The sequence below is a fragment of the Dromiciops gliroides genome, chromosome 3 (genome assembly GCF_019393635.1).
Source record: "Dromiciops gliroides isolate mDroGli1 chromosome 3, mDroGli1.pri, whole genome shotgun sequence".
In the NCBI taxonomy this organism is placed as follows: Eukaryota; Metazoa; Chordata; class Mammalia; order Microbiotheria; family Microbiotheriidae; genus Dromiciops; species Dromiciops gliroides.
This window is the reverse complement of record NC_057863.1, coordinates 39,855,273-39,880,577: the sequence shown is the minus strand read 5'-3', so window position 1 is coordinate 39,880,577 and position 25,305 is coordinate 39,855,273.

The following is a 25,305-nucleotide window of genomic DNA, read 5'->3' as shown; positions in this document are numbered from 1 at the left end:
TTTAAATGAGGGAGGGCTGTGCAAGGTCATCAGCCTCACTCTCTCCTCCAGAGCCATTTGTGTCCAGTGGCAAGATATGTATCAGGATGACTGAAGATGGCCCTGGATGTTTAAAGCAATAGGGATTGAGTGACTTGCTAGAAAGTGTCTGAGGGTGTGATTATAGAAATGGCAGGAATGTCAGCTCCAGGCTGCAGCATGTCACAAGCCAGTGGAAAAAGAAGACTTCTCAAATGGGATCTAATGCTATTTCTGTTCCTAAAATCATCATTCAGGCCTTTATTGTCTCCCCACCTGAACTATTGAGACTATCTCCTAATTGCTTCCCTGCATCCCTCAAATCTTTCCTCCTCTATGGCTCCCTGTTGCCCCAGGTTTTGTAATATATATATATATATATATATATATATATATATATATATATATATATATATATATATATATATATATGTATATGTACATGTATATGTGTGTGTATGTGTATATATATACATATATATACATATACACACACACACACACACACACATATATATATATATAAAATTGTATTTACTTCTCTGAGCACATGTTAGAAATCACCTACCCCAGGGAAATTTAAGTGTTTTGAATGCAGGAACAGTTTCACTTTAGTCTTTGTCTCCCCAGGACCTGAGAGACAATGCAGAGTTGAAGAGATGGCTGAACTGGAAGTCAAAAAGATCTTTAATAAACCCTGCTTTTGATTTGTACTTGGCTGTGTGACTCTGTAGAAGTCACTGAATCTCTCAAGCACCCCACATGACAGCAGGAACTCACCAGGAGTTCTCTTCCAAACCAATATGGTGGTGGTGGTGATGATGACAGTACCTCATATATTTTTTTTGACGTTTTTAGGGAAGGGGAAATGCAGAGTCAAGACCTATTATTTTATCACTGTACCTCCCTTCTATTGTGGAGCTCCATAACTGATACAGACCCCAAGTTCAACTCTAACTAATCTTCTTGAGTTGTGTGGGGAATGAAGAAGTTCAATGATTTGCCCAAGGTCACATTGCCAGTATTTTGCAGAGGTGGGACTTGCACGCAGGGCTTCCTGACTTCCATGACTGCCCTGTACCCAGCAGGTTCTTTTGTTTCTCTTCATAGACAGAATGGTCCCTGAATAAACGATAGTTAAATTGAAGTGCTCTGATTAAAAATCAATAAGATGACTCAGCATGTGTGGGTCGTGGAGGAGTCCTACTATTAACAATAGTGGATGTTTTTTATACTACTTCAAGATTTGCAATTACTTATATTTTTTCATCTGACCATTAGGACAACCCAGTAAGGGAGGTGTTATTATTTTCTTATTACGTAAATGAGGAAACAGGATTAAATAAGTAAAGTCACTTGCCCAGGGTCCCATAGCTAGTATGAATCTGAGGCAGAATTGGAACCTAGGTCATCCAGACTAAATCCAGTGTTCTACCCACTGTGCTATGCTTCACCTCATAGTAGAGTCAGGATTTGCTTACAGTGAGGCCTTTGAGCCAAAACACTGTGCACATCTATCTGTCTAGCTGAGTCTAGCCTCTGCTCATCCTTTTTCTCATTGGCTGTTTGACAAATCACCTATGAGTCACTTTGATGGAATGATTTATCTCTGAAATGATCTACTTGTAGCTCTGGAAACTCAATTATAGCCATCAGTTATTAGGAAACTGTCATAGGCAATGACAATTTGGATTTAGGGGTGAATGTCCTGAGATGCCATCTTTTTCACTCAATTTTCTTTTCATTTCTTCTCTTTTCCCTTCTTCCCTCCCTCTTTTCCTTCCTTCCTTCCTTCCTTCCTTCCTTCCTTCCTTCCTTCCTTCCTTCCTTCCTTCCTTCCTTCCTTCCTTCCTTTCTTCCTTCTTTCCTGTTTTTGCCTTTCTGGAGTTTTTTTCTTTTCTTCTGCACAGTCATATTCTTGGGATGCACTCAAAAGAAAAAGACTCCAAGTGCTTTTATTACCATCCCGATCATTATGATTATTACTTTTTTTCTGTGCAGTGTTGATCGGCTATCTAGAGTCTTTGTTTTCCAGCTGACTGCTTTCATGCTTGTTCCTTATTTTCAGGGGTGTGTTCACATTTCTGGACGGCTACTCATTTTTAGTTATGCTACTTTACAGACACCATCTAAGAAACTGGAAAAATGGTCTTTTTTAAAAGTAACTGTCGGGGGCAGCTAGATGGCGCAGTGGTTAAAGCACTGGCCCTGGATTCAGGAGTACCTGAGTTCAGGGCCGGCCTCAGACACTTGACACTTACTAGCTGTGTGACCCTGGGCAAGTCACTTAACCCCCATTGCCCCGCAAAAAAAAACAAAAAACAAAAAAAAAACAAACAAACAAAAAAAAAAAAAAACAAAAAAAAAACAAAAAAAAAAAACAAAAAAAAAAAAAATAAAAGTAACTGTCTCTGTTTTATGGGTTACAGTTATTCAGCAATTGCTCAGGCTGTGAATTTGAAGTCAGAGAACCTGGTTTCAATTTCATGTTCTGCTACTTATGATCTGTGTGACTTTAGGTATATTGTTGTACTTCTCTTGGCTTCAGTTTCTGGAAAATGAGGGTTTAGAATCCATGACTTCAAAGGAACCTTCCATCTCTAAATCAATGGGTCTCTGAACCAACTGGAATTTTCCTAAGCTCCATTAGATCCTGGGAAGGTAAGTAATGTGTTTTTCCCAATCTTATGGGCTTATAACTTTCTAAAGCTTAAGTATATGCCTAAACCGTCCTCCAAAGACACCATGCCCTTTAAAAATCAATCAGTAATTCAACAAGCATTTATTAATTACCTATCATTTTAGGCACTCTTCCCAATGCTGGCCACTGTTTTTATGTTCCACTCCTTTTTCTCCACCCTACATCTTCTCCTCTGCCTCACAGGGTTGGGAGTTTGACTCAGTATCCACGTCATTCTCCATGGACACTTAAAACTTTTTGTTGATATTACTCAGCAACTTTACCTCCTTTCAAGTTCCCATCTTGTGATTGTGTCACCTTGACTATATCTGCTCCTTTCTTCCACTCCTCTCCAACTTACTGTCCTTCCTTTCTCTTAAAAACCTCTATCATTTGTTTTTATATAAGTTTTCTTTCGGAACTCGTCCCTTTTTCTTCCCTGTAAAGCAAGAGTTTGAAATCTATTATCCTGTTTCTTACCCAGACAGCAATAGAAAAAAGTTAATCAAAACAATTGAGCATATCAGTCCTCTATGAATGTATGTATGTATGTATGTGTGTATGTATACCCATAGTCCTCAACTTTATGAAGGAAGGAAATGAATTTTATGTCTTCTCAGGTGCCAAGCTTGCTCACTCTAACTATTCGGTGTTCAATTTTATCTTTTTCTTTGTTTATATTATAGTAGCTTTTCATATTGTTTCTGCTTCTACTTACTTCACACTGAATTATTTCATAGAGACCTCAAATTTCTATGAATTTTTTGCATTAATAATAGCTTATGGCTCAATAATATTCCAGTACATTCCTAAACCACCACAATTTATTTATCCATCCCCCAATTGGTAAATACTCTGATTTTAGTTGTCTTCTCCTTTGTCAAAGGCTTCAGCACCTGATTCACTTTCTCTTCATCCCAATCCCTGCCAGCATCCTCACTTACTTCACTGTACATGTTGATGATCCAGCAAACACTCTAGATTCCTAGGTGAACTTTCAACCCTATCTCAGTCACCCAAATGGGTCCTTATACTTTGGTCCCCTTTCTGGATGCCCTCTGAAAAGGCAAAGATGACTTTTATGATGGTCAAGGGGTTCAAGAATAAGATCTTTGTTTATTTCTGTCATACTAAGTAAATCTTATCCTCTAGACCATGTTTTATAACCCTGAGTACTGAGAGGGGAGTCAAGGACCCTTTTGGTGAAGATGCTGCCACAACCAAGATTTCCCTTGGGTAAGGGCATGTGCTAAAGAAATTTTGTGATGGGGCTCTCCACTCTGCATCCATTTTTATTATGTGAAGGGTTGGGGCTCCTATTACCATACAAATTGCACACATATATCAACACAGGAGCTTGTGTACTGTATGTATAATACATATATAATGGGATAATGCTAAATATCTGTGTAAATGCATACATGTAGTTATTTCAGTGATTAAAAAACAAGTGATTTCATCAGTGGTGGTATTCCCTCCACTAATGTAGCCCACAACTTATTCATGTCTTAGTGGATAGTCTATGAGAGCTTCCTTGAATATGTGTGTGTGTGTGTGTGTGTGTGTGTGTGTGTGAAATTTAACTGACTTCCAACTCTGCGGATAACCCTTTTTGAACTTGGCTGGGTCCTTAGAGATGACAGATATAGTCCATCACTAAGCTAGTGTCATAAGCTTTTCCAATTCTAGTGTGACCTCACAAAGCTTGTAGAACTAATGTATATTTTATATCTGTCTATAGATCATCTATCCATCCATCCATCCATCCATCCATGCATCCATCCATCCATCAATCCATCCATTCATCTATTCATCTATCTGTCTATCTATCTGATTGAGTACAAGCTATTATAACAAAACTATAAAACTGGATTTTGCCTAGAGACAATGAAATCCATCATTGCCCTTCCATTTTCTATCATGTAAAATGTCTAATTAAATATTGCAAATTCTAAATCAACAATTATGCTAAAAATTCATCTGGTACTGAGTGCTGCCAGCCTATAAAATGAGGATTATGATACCCCCTAACAATTCAACTCATCATCCATTTTATGAATTATCATCTCTATGCTAATCATTCTTAAATCTGACTTTCCTGCACCCATTTCCCTGCTTATCTCTGTGGGTAAAATTGTCAGTGCAGAACAAACAAGAACCAGAATCCCAAATCCCAAGCCAAGATCAAAACCAGAACCAAAACTCTAGGAACCAGGAAGGTTTATTGAGTTCATGACCACAGGAGCCTCAACCCACAAGGGTGGAGATTCTTCAAAGGAACAAAACGACAAAACTTATATAGGTTTCAATTTGGGCAGTTGGTGAGCTGGGTTTAGGGCACCTCTAGATGCCTGTTGTTGGGGCTGGTAAGAGGAAAGGCTCTTCTTCAGGTTAGCTATTTCTTGTAACCCCTGCCCTAAGAGATAGGACTGTCCTTGCAATTGCGACTGCAAAGAAGGTCATAGAGGGGGTGGGGGCAGCAATCCAAACAAGGTCATGGACAAGATAAAGGAACAGCAGACAAAATGGAATTGCTTTAGCTTTCTCTACCACCCTCCCCCTCAGTCTCTCATCTCCAACTGCCTTTCAGACATCTAGAACCGGATGCCCAGTAGACATCTTAAGCTCAATGTCTAAAACAAAACTCATTATCTATTTCCCTAACCTCTCCCCACCCCATACCTATTGATATAGAGGACAATATCAGCCTCCCAGTCCTCCAGGCTCAAAAATCTAGGAGTTATCCTGGATTCCTCATTGTCTCACTCCTCATATCCAAGCTGTTCCCAAGGCCTTTGATTTCAACTGCAACATCTCTCAAATATGATCCCTTCTCTCCTCTGACATTGCTAACACCCCAGTGCAGACCCTTGTCACCTCACACCTTGATAACTGCAATAACATGCTGTTGGGTCTGCATGCCTCAAGTCTCTCCCCACTGTAATTCATCCTCCATTCAGCTGCTAAAGTGATTTTCCTGAAGTACAGCTCTGATCATGTCACTCCTTCTCTGCACACTCAGTAACCACTGGGGGCTCCTTGTTGTCTCTAGGAACAAATACGAAATGTTCTACTTGTCATGTCAAGTCCTTCAAATTCCATCTCCCTCCTACATCTCCAGTGTTCTTATAGCTTACCCTCCAAAGTGTTCTCTTTGATCCAGTGCCACTGGCCTACTGGCTGTCCCATGAACAAGACATTTCATCTCATGGCATTTTCTCTGGCTGTCCCTTATCCCTAGACTGCTCTCTTTCTCCTCGACTCTGACAATTGACCTCCCTAGTTCCTTTAAGTCCCAAGTAAAATGTCACCTTCTATAGGGAGTCTTCTCCAACCCTTCAATTCTAGTACCTTCCTCCTGCTAATTATTTCTATTTGGGTTGTTTCTCTCTCTGTCTCTCTGTCTTTCTCTCCCTTTTTCTCAGTACATATATTTGTTTGCATGTATCCCCCATGAGATTGTAAGCTCCTTGAGGGCAGGGGCTTTCTTTTGCCTCTTTTTTTGTTAGCACGGTGCCTGGCACATAGATGGCACTTAAAATATTTATTGATTGGTGGAATGTAAGCTTCTTGTGTCAGGAACTAAATTTCTTTTTTGTTAATATTTTTTTCTCTGAACTTAGCATAGTGTCTGACACATAGTGACCTCTTCATAAAAACATCTACCTGCTCCAATATTATCTCTTTTTTTTTTTTTGGTGGGGCAATGAGGGTTAAGTGACTTGCCCAGGGTCACACAGCTAAATAAATGTCAAGTGTCTGAGGTCAGATATGAACTCAGGTCCTCCTGAATCCAGGGCCAGTGCTTTATCCACTGCACTATCTAGCTGCCCCCTCCAATATTATCTCAATAGAACTGGATTCATAGCACATCAGCTACAAACCAGAACTTCATGCTGCTTATTGTTAACAATACTCTAAGTTCCAAGTTACACAACAGTGTAAAACTGCCACAGCAGGGCCATCACAAGAAATAACTACATACCTAAGTCTAGAGGAGATAAACTGAGAAATAAAAAAAAAGCAAGTGAATAGAGGAGAGTTGAAGAACCTAGAACGTTGCCAATTCTCATTCAATGGAAACTCTGGTAATTAGACATAATAATGAAGTAGATGAGAGGAGAGCTCCTAAGTCTCAGATCATTTTGAAAAGGATATTAGTAGAAGAGATTAAACTTGCATGGGAACTGGATGAAATGCATGCCCTCTGTCCTGGCTACTACAAGGATATTCATAAAACTAGAAAGGATAGATAAACTTATACTCCTAAATTTTTAGTCATTGACAAGAGGCAATGATTTTATCCACCTGAGCAATTGTCTATAGAACATTAGTTATACATATGTATAGCATTGTATAAATATTAGGGGTTTTTTTAGTATTATTTTATTATATCATTCTTCTCACCTTATTTGATGAAGCTCAAATAGAAATGGTCTTGGGATGAGTCAGTGCCATATGTGTATGTATGGTCCCCACATATGTATGTATATGTGCGTACATTACTATCTCCATATACATATGAAGAAACAGGCTCAAATTGTGAAGTGACATGCCCCAGATCATCACACATTTCTGTGATACTGGGCTAACCTCTTCACCTCTATGGTGCTCAATGTCATACTACAGAGAATCAGAAGTGGAATATGAATCCATGTATTTGTGATTCTAACACTTTATCCAGCATGTCACCTCCCCTTCCCCCAACCCAGATAGCTTATTATCAAAGCACAAACATACCATAATGAAGTTTCATGATCAAATGTTAGGGAATGTTTATTTTCAATTCTACCTGAAGGGATTCTCTCAGTAAATATTCCATGTGACATGAGTTGATGTTTACATTTATTTTTTCTTGAATAAGGTTCCAGAGAAATAAGGTATATGAATTTTCTTTGTCTTCTTTGGATCATGGATCAAGTTTCTTTGGGCAAATATAGTGACTGCTCCTTCCTGCTGATTTTGTTAATGATTGCTAGGCAGGTAATTAACACCATCTTCCCTGGATAGCCAAGAGTACCTTGAGATAAGTTGCTACCATTTCCTCCCTACGCCAATCAATGAAAATGAACCAGTGAACAAGGCACATATTGGGAACCCCAGTGGAATAGCACGTATGTTATGGAAAATAAATTAGGCACATAAGGTCTGCTTATGTCACTGTTTGGGGAAAAAAGTTGAAGTTACTCACTTAGATTTAATAGTTTCCAGGTTTAGTAATACACAGGATAATTCTCAAACTGTTATTAAATTAATGACACTCTGTACGTCCCTTTGGTGTGTAAGAAATATTCACCTAGCTGGATATGGTGGCTTGTGTCTATAATCCCTGCTACTGGAGCAGGGTGAAGCTGGTTGATGGGTTGTCATTGGGAGTTCTGAGATGCAGTGGGGTTAATGTTTAATGGGTATTCCCAGTAAATTTGTCACAAACATGGTGACTCCCCCAAAAGCTGAGTACTACCAGGTTGCCTAAGGTAGGATAGGTGGGAGAAAGGAAGGGGAGTATTTATTGTACCAGGTCAGAAAAAAGAACTGGTTAAGTTTTTAGTGACAATAAGTATTGGGATTGGGCCCAAGAGTGAGTGTCAGAGATGGGACCTGGGACCTAGGACCTCCAGTTTCAAAGCCAATGTTCTTTTGCTGACTCAAAATGCATCTCCATGCATATGCCTTAATATTGGTTTATATGTGAATAATGGCAAAATATTTGTTGCCTAAATCAATAACTGTTTTAGCTGTACTGGTTAGCACTTTACAACACATTTAGAGCTGGAAGAGATTTTAGAGTCATCTAGCATCATTTTATATCAGTCAGCATCAGTCACCTCATTGTACAGATGAGGAAACTGAGGCCCAGAGAAGGGAAATAACTTATCTGAGGGCATGCTAATAGTAAATTGTATAGCAGAGTTTAAACCCAGATCCTCCGACTCTGGATCTAGTATTCTTTCCATCAGTCTCCACTTGTTTCTGAATCACTTTAGTCATGTCTGATCCTTTGTGATCCGTTTTGGGTTTTCTTGGCAAAGACACTAGAGTACTTTGCCATTTCCTCTTTCAGTGGATCCATTTTTCAGGCAATAAGAGGCAAATGACTTGCCCAGGGTTACACACAGCTAGGAAGTATCTGAGGTTAGCTTTGAACTTGGGTCTTCCTGACTCCAGGCCCAGTGCTCTATCCAATAAGACACCCACTGCCTCCCACTTCCAATTTCCTCTTTGGCAATTTAAGCTTCTTTTAGCTACCTGGATTGAATGTAGACAGGGAAACAAATCAATCAAGAATTAAGTTCAACACATATGAATGAGTTTAAATAAGAAAATAGGCTTTCCATTGAAATGCTTCCAGCTTTGGAAGAAAGTATTGCAGTGAGGTTGGGGATGAAATGGAGACAACCTGTGTAAAATACATTTGATTATGTTGGATCATTGCCTTGCTGAAAACAACCACATGCTTCTCATCAGATCATCCCCCACCACTGCCGCCATTTTGTTATAATACCCCATTTTCAAAGTGGATGACATCATTCCAAGCTTGGCAGTAGTAATGGACTTTGGTGAAGTTGGTTTGTCTGAACGACTTATATCATGGAGTGCCTTTCCTAGCCTCACTTTGGAAGCTTAAGAACATACAACTACAACAAACCCAATTCTCAGCTTAGCACCAGAGAATACATGGGACAACAAACTTAAGGACACACCATTAAAACAGAACCAATCCTGAACTACATATCACAGGCTGTTAACCAAACCATAGTACATAGGTAAAAGTTAACTTACATGGATGTTTAGATGTATATTAGATTCAAATAATCAAGAGATCAGAATACACTCTGGGATCTACATGTCCATTGTAAAGCCTTCCCAGACAGCCTTGGATTCATAACAGCCATACTATTTATTCACCTGCTGCTGAATTTTTTTCCTACAGAGGAAACTAAACAAGTTTCTTTCTCTGAATACTTTTTTTGCAGCAAAAATATTCAAGTTTTATCAGTCACTATGTGTTAATACCATATTCAAATGTTAAAGAAAGAGGTCACAGTCTTATGAAACTATACAGAAACAATAGATCCCATACATTTTCATAATTGCCCAATAGAATTTCTGAAATACTGAAAGTGGATCAGAGGGCAACAGTATTCCTAAGAAATCAAGCCAAGTTGCTCATTACCGTGAGCTTTGAGCTTTATCTGTATTACATTGACAGATCAGTACATCTGGCTACTTTGTTTAATTGCACAGATTCATATTTGATCACAGCAACTGGATTGTTTGCTGTTTTCAAGTGACAGGATGAGCAAACAAGAGCACATACATCAGTCATGATGGAGGAAAGCAAGCAGAAGGATGTTTTTCTCGACAAAGTCCTTTTTGTTCCACAATAAAATGGCAAATGGAAAGTATCAGTATACCGTTCCAAGCTGGACAAAAAGTGTTCCAATAGTTCCAATAAGAAACACAAATCTGACTAATATCCAGAAAGCTTCCTTCCTTCCTTCCTTCCTTCCTTCCTTCTTTCTTTCTTTCTTTCTTTCTTTCTTTCTTTCTTTCTTTCTTTCTTTCTTTCTTTCTTTCTTTCTTTCTTTCTTTCTTTTTCTTCTCTCTCTCTCTCTCTCTCTCTCTCTCTCTCTCTCTCTCTCTCTCTCTCTCAACCATACATGCCCAGAAATACATTTAAAAAAAATTAGCTTAAGAAATGTTCTGTTTGCCATTTTATTTCTTGGGTATGATTCTCAAGCTAAATGATAATTCCCTTCTTGGAAAGGGTAAGGCCCCATTTCCCACAAATAGTTCTTGACTAAACTGCCATAGTGTGTGTTTTGAAAACATTCTGCTAATCCATTATACTCCACTTACCCCATCGTATCTTCTGGTTGTTGGAAGCAGAGGCTCATTTTTTCCTGAAGGGGAGAGGTTTCTGTGGAAAGCATCATCTTGTTGATTAATTTTTAAAAAGTCTCCTGGGCAGAGGAACAGGAAAGCAGTGAGTACAACAAAAAGAAGGCAGCCAGACCCTAAAGATCTGCTCTAATGGGAACCCAAAGAGAGCAGGAGGGCAGACTTCTCTTCTTCAACTTTTCCGTGATGTCTAGTCCAAGTGAAGAAGATTCTCTTGGCTGGGTGGTTACTCAGACTGAGTACAAAATGACTGTTTTGTACAGCTTCTGAAACTCTTTCAAGGCTGAGCTTGTCTATGTGAGCAAGGGACAAAAAGACACAAACAATGTCCCAGGTACCAATATAGCATACAGTAAGTAACAATAATAGCTTGTTGGCACCTCTCCTGAGGGTATGATGATACTGGGGATCCAAGGATGCCGCCTGCTGTCGGTTTCAGGGGCCTACTGTTGATTTAATGCCTGATCTAAGTGGAGCTTAGGTTTTAGCTATTCATTTACATAGTGATTTCCGACTGGTCTAGAGAAACGGGGAAAAAAAGCGAGGGCAAAATAGTTGACCTTGGGGAGACAGGTGTACAAATGAGGAAATGGGAACTGTCCCCACTGCTTTGAGTGGCTGATGCCTGCATTTTTTTCCAACCTGTAAAGTCGGAGAACCTTCCCTAAGATTGAGTCGTTATTCGAAATCTACTTGCCACAATGAGCCATTTATAATAGCTGACATGTACATAAAGTGGTCGTTTCTTTTTGTGATTTCATTTGATCCTTGTGATGCTCTCATCAGACAGGTACCACAGATATTATTTTCCCATTTTAGAGATGAAGAAGCTGAGGCTTGGAGAGCTTCAGTGACTTGTTTTATCATAAGATGATGGGATTGTCTATTGAGCATTGGAAGGTACCTTAGAGGCCCTCTGATCCAATCCTCTCATTTTACAGATGGGGAAACTGAGGACCAGAGGGGTTAAGGATAATAGTATTACAGGGGCAGTTAGGTGGCCCAGTGGATAGAGCACTGGCCCTGGAGTCAGGAGTACCTGAGTTCAAATCTGGCCTCAGACACTTAACACTTACTAGCTGTGTGACCCTGGACAAGTCACTTAGACCCAATTGCCTCACTTAAAAAATAAAAAAAAGGATAATAGTATTATAAGCTAAAAGGGAGCTTGGAGTACATCTAGTGCAACTTCCTCCCCTCATTTATGGAGGATGAAACTGAAGCACAGAGGTTTAGTGACTTGTCCAAGGTCACAAAGCCAAAAAAGGACAGAACTTAAACTCCTGTGTAGTTCAGGTTGTGACCTTCTCTGCAGCTTCTAGTCTTCGAGAATTGCCTGGATTATTGAGAGCCTAAGGAAGGTCAGAAAGCTAACATATCAAAAGTGAGAATCAAACTCAGATGTTACTGGCTCCAAGGCTAGCTCCCTATCTATTATTCCACACTACAACTTTTATGTCTAGAAGTGAATTAACAATAATAATAATAATAACAATAATAATAATTATTATTACATGTCCATATCTATATGTGGGCTTAATGGTTATGAGCTTACTTGTTATTTTTTTTCAATTTTAAACTCAAATCTTGTTCTGCTTCCTCTGAATCTAAAAAAGTTTATGTAACTTAATTCTTTATTTTTGTATTGTGACCAGATTGCTTTTTATGGGCATGTAGGAGAGATCTAGGTTAGACATTAGCAATTGCAAGTGAGCCCCTAGAAGGGAGGATCTATGAGTCAGATTATATAGAATGTTGGGAGAAAAGAGTATGAGCAGACAATCATAATTCTGGTAATAAATACCCTGCAGGGCAGTTAACAAAGTGGATCATAGTCAGAAATTTGGGATAGAATCACAAATTGTCTATTTGCTACTGGCATGACTTTGAAGAAGCCTCTTGATTTTTCTGAGCCTCAGTTTCCTCAACTGTAAAATGAAAAGAGTGGATTTGATGTTCTCTTAAATATTCTTCTCTCTTTGGGCAGCCAGGTGGTACAGTGGATAGAGTGCCAGACCTGAAATCAGGAGGACCTGAGTTCAAGTCTGACTTCAGATACTTATTAGCTGTGTGATCATGGGCAAGTCACTTAACCCCATTTGTCTGTTTCCTCATCTGTAAAATGAGCTGGAGAAGGAAATGGCAAACCACTCCAGTATCTCTGCCAAGAAAACCTCAAGGGGGTATGAATAGTCAAATGGAGCTCAACAGCAATAAGTTTTCTTCTAAATCTCTATCCTATGATTCTATGGTACCAATTAAAAAGGCTATACATACTTCCAACAATGGGAGGTATAAATACAAAGAGAAAGATGTGAAAATCCATATTTCTTCAAAAAGACACACTTTTTAAAACAATTGAGTTATGATGAAAGCCATAGCTGTAGAACATTTGTATTTTCTTATTAGGCCCAACATTCTCACTATGCTGATACATATGCATCTATATTACACACACACACACACACACACACACACACACACACATTTAGCTAAATGTATGTATATATGTGTATATACATATATATGTTGTTGTTTTTCAGTTGCTTGAGTCATGTCCAACTTTTGTGATCCTACTTGGGGTTTTCTTAGCAAAGATATTGGAGTGGTTTGCCATTTCCTTCTCAAGCTTCTTTTACATATGAGGAAACTGAGGCAAAGAGGGACAATGACTTGCCCAGGTTCATACAGTGAGTAAGTATCTGAGGCCAGATTTGAACTGGGGAAGATGAGTCTTCCTGACTCCAGGCCTGTCACTCTATTCACTGTACTGCCTAGCTGCGATGCTATGCTATGTTATGCTTGCATGCATGCACACACACACACACACTATACATGCACACACATATATTATATATATATATACATACATATATACATATATATATATATATATATATATATATATATATATATATATATATAGAGAGAGAGAGAGAGAGAGAGAGAGAGAGAGAGAGAGAGAGAGAGAGAGAGAGATGGGGTCATCATGGCAAATTGACATTCTTCTAGAGAGGTTCTCTTTTCTTTTCCTTTCCTAGAAACTTTCTTACTCCATCCTATAAACTTTTTTTTGGTGGGGCAATGAGGGTTAAATGACTTGCCCAGGGTCACACAGCTAGTAAGTGTCAAGTGTTTGAGGCTGGATTTGATCTCAGGACCTCCTGAATTCAGGGCTGGTGCTCCATCCACTGTGCCACCTAGCTGCCCCCCCCCATCCCATAAACTTTTATGTCTCATTACTACTGTACACCCTGATGCCTTGATCTGTGTCTGTGACAACAGAGATGAGAAATCGTTAAGTTGTGCCTAAGTGAGATAAACCCCTTCCCCATAAAATCAATGGCCTTCATCTAATACTAGCTGCCCTGGTGTAAAGGTGATAAATCAATCAACAAATCAACAGTCTACAAACATTTATTAAGTCCCTACTGTGTGCTTGGTACTGGGCTAGACAAAAGTGAAATAGTCCCTGGGCACAAGGAACTTGAATTCCATCAGAAGAAACACATATATATTAAAGTCTATTTAAGTAAGGAAAAGACAGATTTGGGGGGAAGCAGGGAAATGAAAGAGGGCACTAGCAGCTGATGGGATCAGGAATGGCTTCATATAGAAGTTACTTTAAGACCTGATATTTGAAGGAAAGAAGGGGTTCTTAGAGCAGAGATGTAGCTGTTCCAGGTGAATGAGGATGGAAATGGAGAGTGGGTATGAGGACCAGTAAGAGAGCCAGTTTGGCCTATGGAGGATGGCAAAGGGAGGTCTATAGAATGCCTCTCAGAAGATAGGTGGGATACTGATGCTCCCACCCCAGCAAGGCAGGGAGATCAAAACTCTCTAAACAGCATTGATGGCCTTCCTCTTCCTGTGGCCTGAATGTCATCACTGTCTGGTTGGATCCTTGATTCATCCTGTGAATTTAAGGTCTAAAATACTCCATCAAAAGGCCCACTTTTTTATTTGTTTGTTTGTTTTTTACTCATTCCTGTCCCAAGTAACTCTTTTTTGAAACATTTAAGTCTCCAAACTGCTGGAGCTCATTGAGATATGCCTCTTCTCTCCTCTATTCTAGTATAACAAGGTCCATTCCAAGGAGTGAGTTCAGAGTTGTGCTTCCTGGTCTAGTCAATCACTGGGCAGCATTGGGCCATTTCTGGCCACATTCAGCTCAGGGATAAAGTGGTGAAACTCTCAGATGGCAAATGATTCCTTTATTAGCTCCAGCTTGAATATTTTTTTTAAATGAGGCAATTGGGGTTAAGTGACTTGCCCAGGGTCACACAGCTAGTAAGTGTTAAGTGTCTGAGGCCGGATTTGAACTCAGGTACTCCTGACTCCAGGGCCGGTGCTCTATCTACTGCACCACCTAGCTGCCCCCCAGCTTGAATATTTAATAGGGGATCACCTAACCTTCTCGTCTCTCTTCCTTTCTAGTTTTGAATCCTGTGAGGACTGCTTCCTCTTTCAGAGGCAAGTGGGGGAGGTGACTGTCCTCAACACCTGGATTGCTTTCCCTCCTCAACCACCCTCTAAGAATTCAAAGTTCCTTCCAAGCTCAGCTGAGGGGCCACCTCCTGCATGAAGCCTTTCCTGATACATCCATCCCCTCTCCTGGTTGTTAATACTGTCTCCCCATCCTGTCATGCCTCACTCCGTATAATTTAATATATACTTTTTTCATACAGGCATTTATATTTTCTCCCTTCACATCCTCATCCAACAGAATATAAGCTCTTTTAGCAAAGGGACTGTTCATAGAAGCAGGGAGGCATAGTCCATAGAGCACAGGCCTTGGAGCCATGCAAATGTGGGCTGGGGTCCTGGCTCTGAAAGACAAGGGCTATGTGTGAGTCTGGGGCAGTAGGAATCAACTGTGCCTTAGAATCATCCTCAGAAACCTTCAGCTCCTATGCCACAGTAGCCTGTTTATCAACTGTATTCACCAGAGCCTTACTTACATATGCAAATTAACCATTGGAAAGTAAACCTTATATAACTAGGTTATTGTGTAATAAAGATTTATTGCTGCATTAAATTTACATTTTGAAACTAATATGATTGGCAACCTATTTAGACACTGTATAAGATTCAAAGCCAGTCAAAGACACATCATGACTTGCTTACCAGCTGCCGAGAGCTGTGGGTCTTCCCTTTTCAGGACCTGAGACTTAAATCTAGGAATGAAGTTTTGATTCCTACACAGAGCATGGAGTAGTGGGCCAGAAAACACCCAGCCTTCCCCTTCCATTCATCAAACTGTAAGCTTCACTATTAAAGGATTGATAGAGCCTTGAGCACTTTTCTGATAAATCCCAAACTGAAACACATTGAATTTCACAGTTAATACATCCCTGAGGCAGGTTTGTAAGCTAGGTCTGACTGTAAAGCCAGCACCCTTTTCATTAAACCTTGGTCTTTCTGATTTTAGGTTCATCTCGCTTTCCCTAATGCTGCAGAACCACCAAATTGATTGACATAGAACTGGGTAATGAAACTCCTTCTTCTGAAGTGGTGTCTTTCACCATTGGTGAATATCCAAACAAGTTGTAACATTTTAATGAAATGGGATATTTCTGCCATAAGAAAAAAAAAAGTAACATGAAGAATTTGGAGAATCATGAGATGATGTGTGAACAGATGCAAAATAATAAGCAGAGTGAAGACAGCAATGGAAAGAGCAAAAAATGACAGGGAAAAAAGAAATGCAACTGATGTTGAATAATGAAGAAGAGATATGAAAATGCCTTGTCCCCATCTTCTTTGCAGGGGTGGGTGACTATGGGTATGGAATATTGCATATCCTGACAAGACTCAGTTGATATTTTAGCTAGTTTTACTAAATTGCTGTCTGTCTCTGTCTTTCTCTGTCTCCGGTTCTCTGTCTCTCTTTCTCCCTCTTTCCCTGCTCTTTTTTTCTCTCTCATTTTCCTCTTCTTTCCTTTTCCTCTGTTTTTTGCTTTCTTTCTCTCTCTGTTTCTCTCTCTTTTTGTCTTTCTGTTCCTATCTCCTTGTCTCTCTCTCTTTCCCCTTTCTCTCCCTCCATCTCTCTCCTTGTCTTTCCCCATTTCTTTGTTTCTCTCTCTTTCCTCTTCCCTCTCTCTCTTCCCTCTCCTCTCTTTCTCCCTCTCTCCCTCCCTCTCTGTATATGTGTCTGCCTGTCTCTTCCTTTCTTTCTTTCTGTTTTCCTCAGTGCATTCTGAGCTTTAGTACTTCTGACACTTATAGCATCACACTCTTTTCTTATATTCAGCCTCTATTACTTGGTCTTGTTTCTATCTTCTGTATATTTCTCTTTAAAAATCTATGTGGATCAGTGAGATTCTTGTGAATCCACACTGTTCTCTTCAAACAAGGACTGGATTGCTGGAGAGTGGAAGGAAAAAGATGCATTTAAAATGAAGGTGATATGAAAGTAAAAAAAATATATAATTTTATCTTGAATACATAGAAGCTTTCTTACATCTATTTATAAACTTGGGATTTTCAAAGGAAATTTGAAAAGTGATAGGAGCAATATTATATTTTCCAATTGCCGAATGCTCTGATCTCTTCCCCTCTTTAGCCTCTGAAGTCATTGAAAGGCTCAAGAAACCCCAAATGGGGTCATGAAGACTTGGACATGACTGAAAATGACTAAACGACAACAAATAGAATAGACAATGCAAACTCTTTGAGGGAAGGGATTAGTTCATTTTTGTCTCTATCCCCAGATCTTTGCCTAGATCTGGCACATAGTAGGTATTTAATAAATGTGTTGTGATTTGATTGCTCCTTTTTCTTTGGGAATAGGGACCTGGTCTCAGTTTGTTACCAATGTGATAGAATCTAACTCTCTGATATAAAAGTGGGAAGAAAGTAATTTAGGGCTAGCTTAAGCAGGAAACACATTTTGTTTCTAATATTCCTCTTTAACCAGGGCTTTTCAACAGTTTTTTCAGGTCATCCCTTGCTCTGAACCCATCTCTCTATTCACTGCTAGTGGCATAATAGAAAAAGAACTAGTTCTGAAATCAGGACCAGAGTTCAAATACTAGTTTTGCCAATTACAACATGCGTTATCTTTGGTAAACCATGGAACCTTATTGGTCTCAGCATCCTTATCTGTTAGACAAAGGGCAGTGGTGGCTTAAAGGACCTCCAAATCACTTTCCCATCATAAAGTTAGGCAATTCTGATATGATTCCATGTTGGCTTGGCAATATTGCTTTAGTAGGGAAAAAGCATCAAAAGTATTTGGCAGGGGCAACTAGGTGGAGCAGTGGATAGAGCACCGGCCCTGGATTCAGGAGGACGTGAGTTCAAATCCAGCATCAGACACTTAACAATTACTAGCTGTGTGACCCTGGGCAAGTCACTTAACCCCAATTGCCTCACCAAAAAAAGAAAGAAAAAAGAAAAGAAAAGAAAAGAAAAGAAAAGAAAAAGAAAGAAAAAAGTATTTGACATATCAATGGCATGTCTATCTTTCAGCAAAGGGACTAGTGATAAATGGCATTTATATAGTAGTGCTTGCAAAGCTTGCAAAGTATTTGGCATACATTTTTCTCATTTGATCTCCAGAGTAGTCTTCTGAAATAGATTTACAATGATTATTATCACCATTTTATAGCATAAGATACCTAAAGTTCAAAGGAGTTAAGTTATATTTTTTAACCTAGCTCCTGATTCCAAGCCCAGCTCTATATATCTACTATAAAGCAAAACATTCTGCGGCTCAATTTGTGTCTTTCCTATTTCGCAGGGAGAATGTGAGGATAAAAATGAGGTGTGGATGGTGGCAGCTATATTTGGTCTGACAGGTATCAGGAAACTCTTTGAGCAGATTGCTTTCGGACTCCATCCTAAAATGGGCATAGGAGTCTCATGGGAATTCCCTAAACCAAGAGAAAAGTTGAATTACAGAGTTAGTTCAGTCTTATTTGGGAGGTTGTTTTCCATATGCCCAAGTTTGATGAGGTCCCAGGTCTGCCCCTATCTGTAAACATTCTTCTCTTTCCTCCTCCTGAATAGATGTACTTCCTAACAAATAAGCAAAGTCACACAAAACATTGACCATGTCTGAAAATATATGACTCATTCCAATTTCTCTACCACCTGGGACAAGACAATGATGTACTGTTGGCATAGTTCTCATTTGTATTCTCACATGATGAGTAGATTTCCATTGGAAAAAGGTCGCAGGGGTGTTGGGATATATATATATAAGTGTGTGTGTGTGTGTGTGTGTGTGTCTGCATGTACCTTTATGTTCTTGGGTTTCCCACTGCCAGGCATCATAGGATCATAGAGTTAGGAAGGGACATTTGAGACTATTAGGTCCTTCCATATCATTTTGCAAATGAAGAAACTGAGGGACAAAAAAAAGTTAAGTGACTTGCCCAAGGTCACAAAGCTATTAAGTTTCTGAGGTGGCATTTGTGTTGTTTAAAATCTAAATTGTAGGTTCCAATCTGCCCCCCCCTTCAGTCTTGGGGGGAAGCTGGCTAAAATCACTGATAAATTCAGCAAGAGTTTAGGCTTTAAAGGATTTATTAAAAGATATATTATAAGATAGTGAAGAGAGAAAAAGATTGAGAACAGATTCCTTATAGCATGGAAATCCTAGCTTTCCTAGCAGCCCGTGTGAAGTTCCGCTGCCAAACCGATACCTCGAATCAAGAGGTTACATTACTCCCCCATGGTAACAAAGCCTGTATGTGACAGAGGACCTCAGTAGCCATCTAGTTCAATGCCATCTTCCTAACTCCAAAGCTGATGTTCCATCTACTATGTGATTATGTCTCTTGGTGCAATTATTATCATTTTCTAGATAAAGAAACTGAGTCTAAGAGAAAGGTAATGACCTGCCTGTAGTCATAGAACAATCATACAGAGATTCCAGGTTCAATTATTGATCAAGAATGAGTTGGATTTGGGGCAGCTAGATGGCGCAGTGGATAGAGCACTGGTCCTGGAGTCAGGAGGACCTGAGTTCAAATTCGGCCTCAGACACTTAATACTTAACTAGCTGTGTGACCCTGGGCAAGTCACTTAACCCCAATTGCCTCACTAAAAAAAAAAAAAAAAGAATGAGTTGGATTAGATAGTCTTTATAGTTCCTACTAAACTTAATTTGATTGCTAATCTAACCATCTTTCAACACGTTATTGTTCTATTAATATCCCTGACTGGATTTTTCATGTTGCTACCTAAGACAGAGGTGGCCAAAGATACAGAAAGCCATCATTCCATTCTATGACACTGAGAAAGAAAGAGTCACTCCTTATATTCAATTTAGGATTTGAGAGAGAGAGCTTTGGAAGAAGATGCCTCAGGTATTGAATACATTGCTAGGGTAGGTGTAGTAAAAGTCTATAGTTTCTGGTTAAAGGAAAGACAGAGCAAAGAGAAAAAAGGGGTATGATTGATCAATATCAGAAAGATCTAGACTCTAAAATGGATCTGTGCCCAAAAGAATGCAGGACCTCATGAAACAAATCACTTATTTACAAAGAACATTGAACAAATTAAACAAGACCAGCTTATTGAAGTCTGGGTGTTAGAATTTTTGGAAAGAGGAGAGAGGAAGACTCAGCTACTTGGGTATTGGATGGCTGGAGATATGGAGAGATGACCAGTTTCCATGGTGTCAGAACATAAGATAATTTGAGGGTTGGAAAGGTACCCTGTTGACCGTGTTGCCTGAGAAATCCCCAGGATGATGGTTCTGCCTACAGTGATGCTATCAGTGAACTGACTGGCTTTGGTCCAATGTCGGTGGTTTCAAATTCAAGTACAGAATGCACATTGTCCTTCAATTTTGAAGATGTCCTTGCTATGGAGAGACTGTAATAGAAATAGAGAGAATGCCTATTAAGTGGTGAACAATCCAGCTCTTAGGCTTCCCTCCTGAATGAATGCTTTCCCTTTTTCCTTCCCTAAACAATACTTTGTTTCCACCTCTCACTTTAGCTTTTCAGGTTTTATTTTGTACATAAATTGTTTTTCCATCACTCTATGATAATACTGTATTCTAAGAAGTCATGGGATACCCTGGCTTCTGAAGAATGAAAGTGGCAGCTCTTCCAAAGGGCAATGGAATAGTGCCTGATGGGTGTGAGACTATAACATATTACCAACTGAGAATAGTGAAAGAGAAATTAGATAAAGACGAATGAAGATGAATGACTCTTGGGCAGAGAGTGAATTTCATCTTTCTGTCTGTTTCTTTAGTTCCTAGCAGAGCACATGGCATGAAACAAATGCTGTTTATATCCTTTAAAATTTTTATTACTATTATTATTTAAATTTTATTATTATTATTGTATTATTATTATTATTATTATTTTTATAGGGCAATGAGGGTTAAGTGACTTGCCCAGGGTCACACAGCTAGTAAGTGTCAAGTGTCTGAAGCTGGATTTGAACTCAGGTCCTCCTGACTCCAGGGCTGGTACTCTATCCATTGCACCATCTAGCTGCCCCCCCTTTATATCCTTTTTGATTGACTAATGGACAGGTCACCTGATCAACTGGTTTGAATGCAGTGTTAAGAAATTGAGAGGATTCTACCTTTCATATTGGGAATATCTCCTGGGGGAGAATTTACAGGAGGACACAGACATGAGTGGCACAGAAAAGCACATATGAATGGGTTGTGAACTGCAATAGGAAGGGATGTCTACATTGATGAAATCTATCAAAATGCTGAATGCTTTTTCCTGTCCTGAGGACAAGGACCATGTCTTATCTTAACTGTTTATCTCTTCTAGAACCCACCATGATATTCTTTGTACCCAGAATCATAAAATTTGAATGGTGGAAAAGAATTTAGAGAACACTTAGTCCAACCTATACTGGAAAGGAACATCTACTAACGTACCTAACAAGTGATTATAAAGGTCTCACTGAAGGCTTTGGATGAGGGGGAACACACAATTTCCCAAGTTGATCCATTATAATTTTGGACAGCTCTTAGAGAATTAGAAAGCCTTTCCTTACGTGACATAGCTCCTTTGAGACTTCCAAAATTCACCTCTGATGGCCAAGCAAAGGAAATATAATCCCTTTTCAACATGATGGCTCTTCAAATACTTAAAGACAAGATTTTCCTTTTCCCTAGGCTAATGTCTTCATTTTCTATTCCTATATGACATATAATCAAGGTCCTTTTAACCATTTTACTTGCCTTCCTCTGGGTATTCTTGAATTTATCAATAGTATTCTTAAACTGTGTCATTAAAAACTGAGCACAATACCACAGATGAGTTGAGTCAGGACAAGAGTACAGAAGTGTTATCACCTCTTGATTCCTGTAAGTGATTCCTTTCTTAACAAATCCTAAAATTTCATTATCTTTTTTTTATTACTACCACATTGCACTGTTGATTTTTTTTAAGTAATAACCATTTTTATTTATAGTTTTGAGTTCAAATTTTTATCCCACCTTCTCTCCTTCCCCTTCCTTCTGCCCAAGGTGGTAAAGAATCATACATGGGTTATACATGTACGATTATGTAAAACATTACCATATTACTCATTTTGTACAAGAAAACTTGAATAAAGAGAATAATGAAGGGGTCATCTAGGTGGTGCAGTGGATAAAGCACCTGCCCTGGATTCAGGAGAATCTGAATTAAAATCTGGTCTCAAACACTTGACACTTACTAGCTGTATGACCCTGGGCAAATCACTTAACACATATTGCCCTGCAAAAAAAAAAAAAATGAAAGAAAGTGAAAAGTAGCATGCTTCAGTCTGTTTCATCAATATCAGTTTTTTTCTTTGCAGATGGATAGTATTCATCAATAGTCCTTTGAGATTGTCTTGGACGATTATATTGTTGAGTGTAGTTAAGTCATTCACAGTTCTTCCTCAAACAATATTTCTGTCTCTGTGTACAATGTCCTCTTGGTTTTGCTCACTTCACTATACATCAGTTCATACAAGTCTTTCCAGGCCTTAATGAAATCATCCTGCTTTTCATTTCTTATAGCACAATAATATTCTGTCACCATCATATACCACAGCTTGTTTAAGCATTCCCCCAATGGATGGGCATTCCTTTGATTTCCAAATCTTAGCCACCACAGAAAGAGCTGCTATAATATATTTGGAGAAACAGGTCTTTTTCTCTTTTGGGGGATGTCTTTAAGATTAAAAACCTAGCAGTGGTACTGCTAGATCAAATAGTATGCACAGTTCTATAGCCTTTTGGGCATAGTTCCAAACTGCTCTCCAGAATGGGTGGATCTTGCACTGTTGATTTACATTACTTTGTAGTTCATTAAAACAACTCCGAATTTTATCGTTGTCTAAACATGTTTCCTTTATTCCATGCTTGTGAAGGTGATTAAAAATAACTCCAATGTAAAACTTTACATTTATCATTGTTGTATTTCACATTGCATGATTTAGCCTAATGTTATAGTCCATTTAAGGAGTTTTTGGATCAGGGTTTTGTCTTCCAGTGTTCTAGATATTCAAAACAGTTGATAATACATGCCCACATTTCACTAAAGTACAAGGACAGCAGTCTTTTTTCTAGATTGTCATCCTCAGCATAAAGGTGTCCCTGAAGTTTCCAGGTTTTACCATTGGAATGCAAGTTCTGGCAGGCATTGTCATGCTGGAAAAGCTTTAAATAGGGAACCTGTGATGGATAATAGGACTCTTAATCTGGAGAGTATCCTGCATAAACTCAGAGATTCTTAGCACCAGAATGGTGATCTGAGTTTGTAACTTTTTTGTGGGCCATGGCAATTCATAAAACACCTACTAAAGTGGGTGTTCTTAACCTAATGCCACTGAGCTTGTCTTTTGAAAAAAAAAACAACTATTTTCAATAAAATAATTTTTTTGTCCTCTGTCTTTTATTTTATACATTTAAAAACATTTTTTGCTGAGAAGAGGTTCACAGACTGCCAAAGGGTTTGGTTACATGTGAAAACATTAAGAATCATTCTTATATTACAGTTTTTAAGACTTACAAATATTATCATAACTTAAATATTACCTTATGACCACAACCTCTTTACATATACTCCTAATTGCACCAATTGCTTTTACAATAAAGTTATTAAAATTTACAAATGTTATCATACAGAACTAGAAATAGTGTAACTTTATTGAATTTTTTACAGTTTTTCTTTCTTGTTTCTTTTTTATCTTTTTATGTTTCACTTGAACCTTGTAATTGGAAGTCAAATTTCCCATTCAACACTGGCCTTTTAATAAAAAAATAATCTTGAGAGGGAAAAAAAAAGAATCCCTGTACTAAAGGAATGGAAAGCTTGGTGATTTGATTTACTGCTCAGTGTATCAATGCCAATGTAATCATGGATACTTGGAATATTGAAGTAAATAAGGAATTGAGCAAAAGGCACACGTGAGAGTTCTTGTCAAAATGAATGTGAACAAATATCATTTAAGTAAAACTTTTTGTCATGCAACTAGAATTTGAGAGTCTGTTGCTATTAGAATCTAGGGAACCCTCAGTTTAAGGCTTGGGACATGTCAGACATTTGGATGATTGGGAAAGATGGGTATGAGTTACAGGCAGGCAAGTTTATTTTGAAGCATTTCTCATTGTGAAGGGGGGAAAATGAGTATATTTTTGTGTGTTTCATACAGTAGGGGAAAGGTCACAGAATTAGGAATTGGACCTGGTTTCTAATCCTAATCTTGGCCAAGTCACTTTACTTCAATAGACCAGCAGAGGAACCTTGTAAAATGAAGTAGTGACTAGATGAATAGCTAAATTGATAGGTAGGCAGATAGACAAGAGCATTTACTAAGTGTGAGGCACTGGCTAAATTCTGGGAATACAAATACAAGTAAAAAGACAATTTCTGCCTTCAAAGAATTGACATTCTAGTGGGGGACGACAATATGTAAAAGGAAGATCATAAGCAGGGAATGGAAGTAGAGTTGGAAACTCAAGGCTTGTCAAGGTTTAAAGAGAATGGCTTGTGTGGATTCTTCCTTAAATAGAGATTTGCTGAGAAACTTATCTATCAGAAGAACAAATGGATACAGCTACTGGAGTTGTCTATAAATCAAACATTTTAACTGTGAGCATAGCATAATGCTTCAGGAAAGAAAATGGAAAATTCCTTTTATTAAGAATAGAGGAGGGGGCAACTAGGTGGCGCAGTGGATAAAGCACTGGCCTTGGATTCAGGAGGACATGAGTTCAAATCTGGCCTTAGCCACTTGACACTTACTAGCTGTGTGACCCTGGGCAAGTCACTTAACCCTCATTGTCCTGTAAAAAAAATTAATAGAGGAGAGGTACACAGACAAAATTAATGTAACTAGGTTAAGAAGACATATGGGAAAACACCTTTGTATCAAATCTTCATGATACGAATCTGTTCTCATATATATATACACACACATATAGTTGCTATTCACTTGTGTCCTACTCTTCATGACTTTTATGGGATTTTCTTGTCAAACATACTAGAATGGTTTGCTATTTTCTTCTACAATGGATTGGGACAAACAGACGTTAAGTAACTTGCCCAGAGTCACATAGCTAGTAATTATCTGAGGTTGGATTTGAACTCAAGTCTTTTTGACTCCACACCCAATGCTCTATCCAGTAAGCTGTCACACACACACAATATATATATATATATATATATATATATATACACACACACACACACACACATATATACATATACATACATGCCACATATACAGACATGTATGTA